The following is a 10,570-nucleotide window of genomic DNA, read 5'->3' as shown; positions in this document are numbered from 1 at the left end:
CTTTCCCTGACTGGGCCTCAGTTTTTGTCATCTATAAAATGGATTAGATGGTCTCTAGGAGCCCTGTGTGTCCTCCCAATCAAAAGCTGACCTCTTTGTCTCTTCTGCATACGTGTATATGAACATGCTTGTTTTCTGGTGTGTAGCCCAGCCTCCTTGAGCTCACTGAAGGACCACGGCGGCCAAGATTAGACTTGGCCCAGACCATTGGGCCTCTATTGCCCCAGACTCTGGCAGCCAGTTTCTTGCCTGTCTGGTCTTTCCACCTGACTATAAGCAGCTTGAGGGCGGGGACCAAGTCTCATCTTGCCCTCCTTACAGCACTGAACACAGGGGCTTGGGCACACGTGCACACACACATATATGTAGTAGGTGCACAGCCAGTATTTGGTGACTCATTGTTTGAAAGGGAGAGATGAGAGGGAGCACAAAAAGACTTTAGCCACTTGCAAAGCATGAGCCTTGCCAGTTGGGATATACCCTCAGTTTTTGGGTCTGTAGAATTAGGAAATTCTGCCTCTGGTCTAGCCCCAGTCCCGGAGGCAAATGTTAAGCCCACTTCACCTTATTTTTCTCTGTCTTCAGTGAGCCTGGCAGAGCCACCCTGTGTATGCTGCTGTCGTCATACCTCAGACTTCTCTTTGCCCCCAAGGAAATGAACCAGCTTTACAGCCTGCTTTCCCCTCTGGGGGATGGGGTACCACAGTAAAAGGTATTCATCATCTCCCCCAGTCCCTGCTGTTTCCTGCATCTGGGAGAATTCACACTGAGTACAACTGCAAATCAGTGAGATGTTAAGCATCTACCGGGTGTGTGTGTGTGTGTGTGTGTGTGTGTGTGTGTGTGTGTGAGAGAGAGAGAGAGAGGTTTCCCAGAGCACGTGATATTTGAGCTGACATGAGTAGGGAGTGAATGCATCCAAGCCTGAAGACCAGTCTGCACAAACATTTTATCCTTCCTTCCTTCCTTCCTTCCTTCCTTCCTTCCTTCCTTCCTTCCTTCCTTCCTTCCTTCCTTCCTTCCTTCCTTCCTTCCTTCCTTCCTTCCTTCCTTCATCCATCCATCTGTAGATTTCCATTAGTTTTTCTAGTCTGACAGCTGGCACTTCCTGTGCCCAAAAACTAGGAAGAGCTTGACCTGATGGTCTGTGGGAATTCCAGTGAGTCACCTTAGCTAGCCTGCCCACAACTTCCTTTGGGGAGGAGGCCCAGGGGGGCTCCTCATTATCTGACTAGGGTGTGGTTGGTGCCCCAGAAAGGGGTCACTGGGCCTCTTAGGCCTCTTAATTTAGTCACAGAATTCCAGTCTCTGACATGCCTCTGTGTGTGGTCCCCAAGTGGGCACTGGTATTGGAGGTGGGGTGGGGGAGAGTGGTTTGCTGGTTCAGGGAGCTTCCTGTCACCTGCCCTTCTCCCAGGGAGCTCCAGGGAGGTGAGAATAGTTTTCATTTCTATGAGCTTTTACGGTCTCCTGGGAGCTGCCTACCAACCCAGTGAGACAGATGCTACTGAGAAAATGATGCCCATTTTGCAGATGGGGAAAGAGCTTCAGAGGGCTTAGGTGACTTGCCCAGTCACACAGCCTTAGACAGGGCTTCTGAGGCCCAGCTTAAGTGTTTTCCGCGAAATTGTCTCTCCACTATCCCAGCCTGCAACTTCAGAAGTCACTATCGGTGCCTGTGTCCTCGGACAACCCTCCATCGATGGGCTGGTGGCAGGAGGTTGCCAGCCAGACAGGCACCGCCGCCCTGGAAGTTCCGGGCCCTATGAACGATGAACTGTCAGGAGCCGCTGAAGCGTCCTTCCAGGGCTGGGGGGAGAGTGAAGAGGGAGGAGGAAGGGTGGGAAGGCTTCACTTCGCCTTGAGGCTTCCTGGAGGAGGGCGGGGCGGAGGCGAAGCCGGGTGGCTGGCGGCCCTAGGGGCCCAGCTCCCCACAAAGCGCTCGGTGTCTCGCGCTTCCCGCTTGCCCCCCTCAGTTAATGAAAGAGTCAGGACTTGCGGTCGGGGAGGAGAAGGCAGGGGAGGCGATGGGCGGCCCGCAACCCGCCCGCCCATCCAGGCCAAGGCTATTCTTGGCTCCGCTTTGGGCGTGTCCAGCTCGGGGCGGCCAAACGGCGTGGGATTGTGCTCTGCCCACAGCTGGATGGGCCTTGCCTCCCACCCAACCTGGGCCAGTGGGGTCCGAGCCTAGGGTCGGGACCTCAGGTGGCTCCGCTTCGAGGGGTCCCCCGAGACAAATCCTGCGGAGATCCCGGCCGTAGTCTCCCCCTGGAACAGGAACGCGCGCGCGCGCGTGTCTGTGTGTGTGTGTGTGTGTGTGTGTGTGTGTGTGTGTGTGTGTGTGTGTGTGTGTGTGTGTGTGTGAGAGAGAGAGAGAGAGAGAGAGAGAGAGAGAGAGAGAGAGAGTGGTGGAGCGACTTTAGGGGCTGGGGAGGAAGGAAAGTTGGGGGCGGAGGGGAGGGCTGCCTGGGCCAGGCCCCCTGCGGAGCTGAGGTGGATGAGAGAAGAAACCATGAGCGCCCCAGGCCCATCCTTTGGAGGAGGTAGGGCATAGGGGAAAGGACAGGAAGTCCAGCCCAGGATCCCCTGCCTCCACTTCTCTTCCCAATCACCTCTCAGAACCTAAGGGCTAGAGGGCTGGCAGCTGTCCTAAACTGCTATGTGTCCAGGAGCAGGGCCGGGTCCCCTATCCCCAGCCCATTGCCAATTCTGGGCGGGGCGGCCCTGGGGGCGGGGGGAGGGGCTGGGGGGCGGGGTCCTGAAGGCAGTGTCTAGGCTGGGGCTGGGGTTGGGCTCGGCTCTCTCCAGTCCTTCCCTCCCTCCTGCCCGTCTCCCCGCCTCCTCTCCCAAGACTGGCCTCCAGCCCCTTGGTGCTGCAGCCTGCTCGCTGAAGCTTGGCTCGCGGAGCAACTGGCACAGCTGGCCCGAGCCACAGCTGCCATGGAATCCAACGGAGACTTCCTGGCGCTGCACGGTGAGCATCCCGGTCTCCCGCTCCCCTTCCCCCAGGAACCCCTTTCCTTCCTCCAGTCCCTCTTCTTGTGCGGGCGCGGCCTGGCCCCTAATCCCCCCGCTATGTGTGCGTAACTCTGTGTACCAGTGTGTATGTGTGCGTGACCATGAGTGGGGGGTTGTCTTTCCGAGTTTCTGAGCTTGGGATCTCGTGTGCTTTGTGTAACTCTTGTATGCGTAACCGTGTAACTGCGTATGTGTGGGGCCGTGTGTGTTGGGAGGGAGGAGTGTGTGTGTTCTTTGACAAAGTTTTGTGCGCTTGGAACTTTGTGCGGGCCTCTGTGCGTGCGGTGCTGCTCGCGGCTTACTGCGTTTCAGGGATTGGTTGGGACTGATGTGGTAGAATTCGGCTCGGCCGTTTGGCGGTAAACCGGGGCGGAGCGGTAGGGCTAGGAAAATGCAGGTTCTGGGAAACACCCCCCCCCCCACGAACATTCCCCTCACCCCCCCCCATACACAGACACACACAGACACACACGCACACACACAGACACCCCCCCACACACACACCACACACACACACCTCTGGGTTGATAAATTTAGAAGACAGGATGGCCACGTGTGTGTGCCTCCTTAGAGGTGTGTGTGTCTGTGGCCTCACACATCCTTGGCCCCTCTGTTCTACAAAGAGAGTGTTTATGTTGGGGAGGAGAGAAGGCCGGGCCCTCCCTGCCCCTGGTACTAGAAGAGGCTCTGCCTGTCCGAGTTGTAGGCTCTCTCAGCTGGTAGAGGGGGGAGGGTAGGTCATGCCCAGACGGACACCAGGAATGCTAAAGTCTGGGGAAGGGACAAGAGAGCGATACAAACACTCCTCGCCCCCTTTCAGAAGGACCCCGCCCCGGAAGACAGCGGAGGGTCAGCCTCTCCCAGCCTGGCCAAGCCGGCCCTCCTTGGCTAGGACTCTGGCTGAAGCTACGTCCCCAGTGGAGCCGCTTTTAGTCCATTCCGATGGCTAAGTTGGGGTGTGCATCTCCGCTGCCCTGTGCTGAGGCAGGGGCTGTAGAGTAGGGGACTCACACTGGACCCCTCCAGCTTCCCCTCTGGCGAGGGTATGCCCTGGTTGAGAATGGAGGCCCTACTGTCCTTTTATCTGGAGAAGGGGCTTCGGCCGAAGCCCCTTCTCTGAGGAGGGAGTAAGACCTTTTAAGTGGGGTGGGGTGGGGGGGAAATGGGGAGGGGAAGGTGGCCAGTGAGAGAGAGCTGGCAGATTGGGATATCACTCACCAGAAGGGGAGAACCCCGGGGCTTTGGAAGGGACCTTGGGGAGTATCTCATTCAAACCTCTTTTTCCAGAAGAGAGAGCTGCGCCCCCAGAAGGGAAGTGACTTCACTAGAGACCCATTGCCTTTAGGAGTAGCATCCCTGCCTTGTTGTCCCTTCCGTTTCCCCACCTCCACCTTTCAGGTTCCCACTAAGAGTCTGTGACCAGCCACAGGGCAGGGAGAGATTTAGGAACAGTTCTTGCATAAGGTACGAGACGGGTGGTCAGGAGAATCTAGTGAACAACTGGAGGGGTGAAAAGGGCTGAGGGGCTGGGCAGGTGCGCAGCGGCATCAGAGCTCCGCCCCTTTGCCATCTCCTCCCCTGACTCTGGCCCTCTCAAGCAGAGGCCGAGGACTTGGGGGGATGCAGCAGCATTCTCTTTGGGCCATCCAATCCCGGGCCATGGACGTTTTCTTAGTGGAGCGTGGAGAAGGAATGGTAGGGTCGGGGATTTTTTCAACCCTGGCTAAAGACAGACCACAGAAATTTGGGCTCTGTCCTGCCAGTTTGAATGGCTTCTCTATGCCCCTTTCAAAGTTAAGCTTTCCCTGAGGAAGGTCAAGGCCAATTCCTGCCCCACCTTCCCAAACCTCTTTTTACCCTGGCTCCACGTGGCTTCCCTGGCCTCTCTCCCTCCCCTCCCCCATCCTGGTGTCTATCTATTCCCCCTCCCTGGTCTCTTTCTGCCCCCCCACCCCCCATCTGAGCCTTTCTCTTCCCCCCCCATTCTGGCCACTCTCCCTCCCCACCCCCCTTTCCTGGCCTGTCTCTATCCCCCTTCCTGTCCCCCCATCTGAGCCTTTCTCCCACCCCCACCCCCATTGCTGGCTTCTCTCCCTCCCACCTCCCCCAGGGCAGGGCCTTCATAGTCATTACAGCAGTTGTCCTTTTTGGGGACAGTGGCAAAATGTTGCTCAGTTGGCCGACATCAGAAACCCAGATAAAACCACATACAATCACAGCCAGAATCGGAGAGATTTGGTTCCACTGATTTATGGAAATGAAAAAAGAGCCACATTTGACTATATCCATCATCACAGGGATCAGGACAAGGGCCCTGCCACAGGAGGGGGCAGGGAGTCTTCTTTTGGCAGTGGCGTGCAACCTACGTCCTGAGGTTTTCTTGGCAAAGATGCTGGAGTGGTTTGCCATCTCCTTCTCCAGTGCATCCCCATTTTACACATGAGGAATTGAGGCAAACAGTGTTGTCATTTGTCCAGGGTCACACAGCTAGGAAGTGTCTGGGGCCACATTTGAACTCGGGTCTTCCTGACTCTGGGCCTGGTGCTCTAGCCACTGAACTGCCCAGCTGCCCGAGGCTTCCCTTGGCTGCCCATCCCAGGTGCCCTCTTGGACATCCTGGACGCTGGCTAGAGTAGTGAAACTGGAAGAGGCCTCTGATGTCAGCAGGTCTGACCCCTTTGTTTTACAGATGAGGAGACTGAGGCCCGGGGAGGGGAAGTGAGGCACCTTCCGCAAAGTCACAGAGGTCAGCAGGATCTGCACCCACATCTGACTCCAAGTCTAGGGATCGTGTCATGCACCTCCTTTTCCAGAGAAGGAAGCAGAAACCCAGAGAGAAATGACTAACTCAGAGTCACACAAGTGACAGGCCAGGTAAGCCTGGGTGCCGATCCAATGTCAGGTGCTTACTAGTGGTATCATTTCATCTCTCTGGGCCTCAGTTTCCTTATCTATAAAATGGGGCTAATAAAAGCTATAATGTTCATGTGCCGAACACTAGCTGCTGACATTTCTAGAATCTTTAAGATATAGGAAGCACTATCGGCTCATTTAACCCCCCCCCCCACACACACACACTCAAAGACTACTGCTGTACTGATGGAAGAGGCCTGGCAGAAATCCTAATGAGTGTGTGAGGTGGGATTCAGATTCAGGTCTTAACACTGAGTTCCAAACGCTAGCCACTGCACTGCACTGCCTTGGCAGTGTTTTCTTTTCTTTTCTCTTTTTTGGTGAGGCAATGGGGGTTAAGTGACTTGCTCAGGGTCACACAGCTAAGTAAGTGTCAAGTGTCTGAGGCTGGATTTGAACTCAGGTCCTTCTGACTCCAAGGCTGGCGCTCTATCTGCTGCTCGGCAGTGTTTTCCATTGGGCTGCAAGTTCTTTGGTAAAAACCACCTTTGCCGATGTATGTGCCGCTATTCCTCAGCACATACGGTATGTATCGCCAAGGTAGGTGAGCCGACGTTCTGGGAATGTGTCTCAGCCTGGCTCACTGCCTCTGAAGGGGGTGGGGAGGCTGGCAGCCCTGGGGTTCAGGTAAATGAAAGCCAAGAAGCATGGGCCTATGGCAGTGCCCAAGCCCTGAGTGCCCTGGGAGCTCGGTGCAATCTCAGGCTGTCCATGCCCTCAGAGAACCCCAATCACTGGAGAATCAGGGACTCTTAGTGGAGTCAGCCGAGCAGCCTTCTAGGCCTGCAGCATCCTGGCCACAGGCTTCTCTCATCTGTGCCTGAATCCACTCAGGGATGGAGCTCCTCCCGGCCCCCTGACCTGCAGCTCCAGCGGTGAGGAGGTTTGGCCTCCTCCACTTCCTCCCTACTCGTTGCCCCTGGGAGGCTCCCCAGATGACACCCTACCCTCACAATGCAAGCATTTCCCCACCTGAGGCTGATCATCCCTGGGCCCTCTCCCTAGTTCTTACACGACATGATTTCTGTGGATTTTACAGACTAGGAGACGCTGAGACGTTTGCTGAATCAGACCGAAGCTTTTGCTCTGGTCCCATGGACCAGCTCCTCCTCTTTGCTTCATCCCCCTCCCAAGGGGGGACTGCTCTGTCCAGGCCCGCTAAGTTGTCACTGTCAGATTTTCTTTCTCCTTTTCTCTGTCTCCGTTTCCTTACATAAAATAGCTTTTGTTGTGGTTCCTTTGTTTCTGTTGTGTCTGATTCTTTGTGACCCCATTTGGAGGGATTTAGTGTTTCCTTCTCAGCTCATTTTATAGATGAGGAAACTGAGGCAAACAGGGTAAAGTGAGTTGCCCAGGGTCACACAGCTAGTGTCTGAGGCCAGATTTGAACTCAGATCTTCCTGACTCCAAGGCCCTGTGCCCTGTCCCCCTGTGCCACATAGCTGCCCCAAGCTTTACAAAATGTTTAGCTATATAAAATAGCTACTTTATGGGGTGTTCAGGGAGGACCGGCACCTCTGGTGTAGGGGCTGCTCATCCATCTTTGGTGTCCACATGGCACTTGACTCTCACCCGTGGCTCCAAGAAGCTGTAGCAGGCACAGCACCACACCCCAGTAAACCATCTGGGCAGACGGCTAAACCAGGTTGTGAGGGTAAGAGACAAACCTCCACCCCATCAGTGAGTTAGGGGGTGTACACTCCAAGCGTGTGAAGGAATGGGCGGTGAGAACAGTGTGTTCCGACAGCCATGATGGCGGCTGAAGCAGGCGCGTGGGGCTTTTACAGCATGGTCAGACATCAAAGACGCCACCGTCATCACTGCATCCTGAGCCATCATCAGTCCTCCTGACTTCTGACCTGCCACTAGATTCCAGTGACTCTGCACGAGAGGATGGGGCTGGTGAAGCCTGACCACCACTGGTGGTACTACCCATTCTGCTTTCTGTCCTGGCCCTGCCAAGAACCTCTGAGGCATCCTTCCTGGCCTTGGAAGCCCATGAGAACTGAAGTCCTCTGAGTGAACCCATCTGTCCTCGGGCCTATCCCACTTCTCTCTCTCCTCCCTTCTCAGCACGGTTGCCTAGTGGGTAGAGCACTGGAATTGGACTCAAGAAGACAGGTACTTCTTAGCTGTGTGACCTCAGCCTCAGTTTCCTTTCCGTATCTGGGTAATGGGGATAATAACAGCTTCTCCCCCACTGATTGATTCATTGTGAGGATTAAATGCAATAGCCCATATAGAGTGAAACTTAACGAGCTATAGGAATGTCAGCAAGGATTATTCTTGTTCTTTTTTAATGTTTGAACATTCTGGACTTGACGAACACTAAATACAGTGAGTGTTTCTCTGTGGCTAATAGGACAGTAGCAGGAGATTGCCCACAAAACAATGAATCCCTTATTGCACACAGCTGGCTTTTCCTTTAAAGGATCAAATACGCTCAACGTGGAACTTTCAGAGTTGCCCTGCTTGGTCCGGCTCTTCTGGGAATTTTTAAAAAGAGAACTTATGACCTACTCTCTTTTCTTGGTCAGCCTTATCCTAGCTCCCTCCTTCTAACCTTCCCCCAAATCATCTTTTTTCAAAAGAAAAAGAAAATGCACAGGCATGCCCCGCAAAGGCCTGTCTCATTCTGCACCCTGAGTCCATTCCCTCTCTGGCAGGTGGGCAACAAACTTGATCATCAGTCCTGTGAAACTGAAGTCAGTCATGATATTAATCAGAGTTCCTAAGCCTTTCAAAGTTGCTGGTCTGTACGATTGTGTTGTTATGGTATACATTGTTCTCCTGGTTCTGCTCATTTCATTCTGCATCAGTTCATACAAGTCTTCGGAGGTTTCCCTGACTCCTCCCTTTCGCCATTTCTTATGGTGCCATTTCATGGCATTCATATGCCGTAATTTGTCCATCCCCCCCCCATCCTCCAAGTGAAGGGAATCTTCTTAAAATTCCAGTTCTCTGCTATAGCAAAAAAAAAAAATCAGCTATTATTCGTAACTAGAATACAAATACAAAGTTTGATAAATGTAGGAGGCACATGTAGAGTTCAGAGGAGGGAAACAACATTTCCAGCTAGACTTGGGGGTCAGGAAAGACTTTGTTCTAAAATGGGCGTTTGAACTGGGCCTTGCAGAGAGAAGACTTTCAGCAGGAGAAGGTGTGGACAAGGGTATCGTAGTGGAGGGAGCAGCATGAGCATGGGATGGAAAAGCCTCTGAGGGCCAGTGTTGTCATGCCATGGCCGTGGCAAAAGCGAATGAGTGTGCTGGCGCTAGGCATGGAAAAGAGGGGACAGATGCTGGAGGTCCAAGGGGAGAACAAGGCTGTAACTCAGCTGTAGGTTCTGGGGGTGGTGAGAGAAGGGAGAGGACAGTATGAGTCACGCAGGACACGACACCATTTCTCTCTCGGCTCTCCAGATTTGACATGAAGATGAGTTGAAGGAACTGGGGATGAGGAGGAGAGGAGTATCAGGATGGACCTGGGATGACATCGGGGGGAGGACTGTCCTGGGGGGGAGAAATGAACCTGAGCTTTGTTCAGCTTGGCCTTAGAGGGGACCACAACAATGGGGGTTTGGGGTAGGGCATGATTTAGGCTTGAGACCAGGGAAAGCCTCGTAGAGCCATCCCAGTGTGCTGGGCTGCCTTCTTGGGCTGGGAGCTTCTTGTCCTACGAGGTTTTCAGGTAGAGGCTGTATTTGTCATGCAGGCTGTAGAAGGGGCCTCCAGGGTGGCCCTGCTGATCTCTTGGTCCTTTCCGGCTCTGAGGACTTTTGATACTAGAACTGTGGGATCCTAGGCCCTCAGGGTTAGGGTAGAAAATGGAGTTGTTCCCTGTTATGTCCACTAAGTCGTAGGCCCTTGTTTTACAAATAGGGGGAGCATCCACCCCAATGCCACAGATGCATGCTGGGGACAGAGGCAGAAATTTCTTGTATCCCAAGTTGGAACTTCCAATGGGCTTCCCAATGTAAGCGTGGCTTTGGGCTCTAGCAATAGGCTTCCTTTTCTTGTCCTGACTTGTTCTCCCCATCCCCTGCCCCCACTCTTAGTAGGAGCAGAGCGGCAGATCTGGCCTCTAGCTTTGGCTCTCCCTCCGCTAGCTCACCTACTCTTGCGGATTGAATTGTTATCCATTCCTGCATGGAGGCTCCAACCAACATCTCCAGCACCCTGCTCCCCTTTACTCTGCCTCCTGGGGACCACCCCGTGGATATCCTAGTGAGCCTTCTCTTGTAACAAATTCCAACAGATAGGGAGAGTCAACCAACATAGTGCCACATCTGACAGTGCATACACCATGCCACACCCACGGTGCCCTACTTCTTACCTCTCCAGCTGAAGCGCATTTCCCCATCCCTCCTCTGGGGCCCACGATAACTGTGATCACTACGAAGCGTTCAGCGTCATTTTGGTTTTCCTTTCATTGAGGTAGTATTCATTCTGTACTCGCTTCATCTTTCTATGCTTGTCTGAATTCTCCATATTCCATGACTATGGTCTATATCTAGAACTGGGACCTTGGAGGCTATCTAGACTACTGCCACCCATTTTGCAGATGAAGAAAGTGAAGCCAGAGGCAATATGATGTGCTCAAGGGTGCACAGGTGGTGGGCAGGATCTCAGCTGTTAAC

General features: G+C 53.9%; 1 long non-coding RNA gene across 2 annotated transcripts; it reads left to right on the top strand.

The window, feature by feature from the left end:
• The first annotated feature begins 1,897 nt into the window (after nucleotides 1-1,897).
• On the top strand, nucleotides 1,898-7,166 carry LOC144456578 (uncharacterized). 2 transcript variants are annotated; one of them, XR_013485596.1, is made up of 5 exons: nucleotides 1,898-2,543; nucleotides 2,852-2,974; nucleotides 5,708-5,892; nucleotides 6,352-6,456; nucleotides 6,971-7,166. It is a non-coding gene; the product is annotated as an uncharacterized LOC144456578 (long non-coding RNA). The 2 variants fall into 2 exon arrangements; XR_013485595.1 differs by lacking the exon at nucleotides 1,898-2,543 and having other exon boundaries at nucleotides 2,765-2,974.
• Nucleotides 7,167-10,570: the final 3,404 nt, after the last annotated feature.

This window comes from Phascolarctos cinereus, unplaced genomic scaffold (genome assembly GCF_003287225.1).
Source record: "Phascolarctos cinereus isolate Bilbo 61053 unplaced genomic scaffold, phaCin_HiC Scaffold_4;HRSCAF=312, whole genome shotgun sequence".
Taxonomy (NCBI): domain Eukaryota; kingdom Metazoa; phylum Chordata; class Mammalia; order Diprotodontia; family Phascolarctidae; genus Phascolarctos; species Phascolarctos cinereus.
Note: the sequence above shows the minus strand (reverse complement) of the source record. Positions and strands in the feature narration are given on the sequence as shown.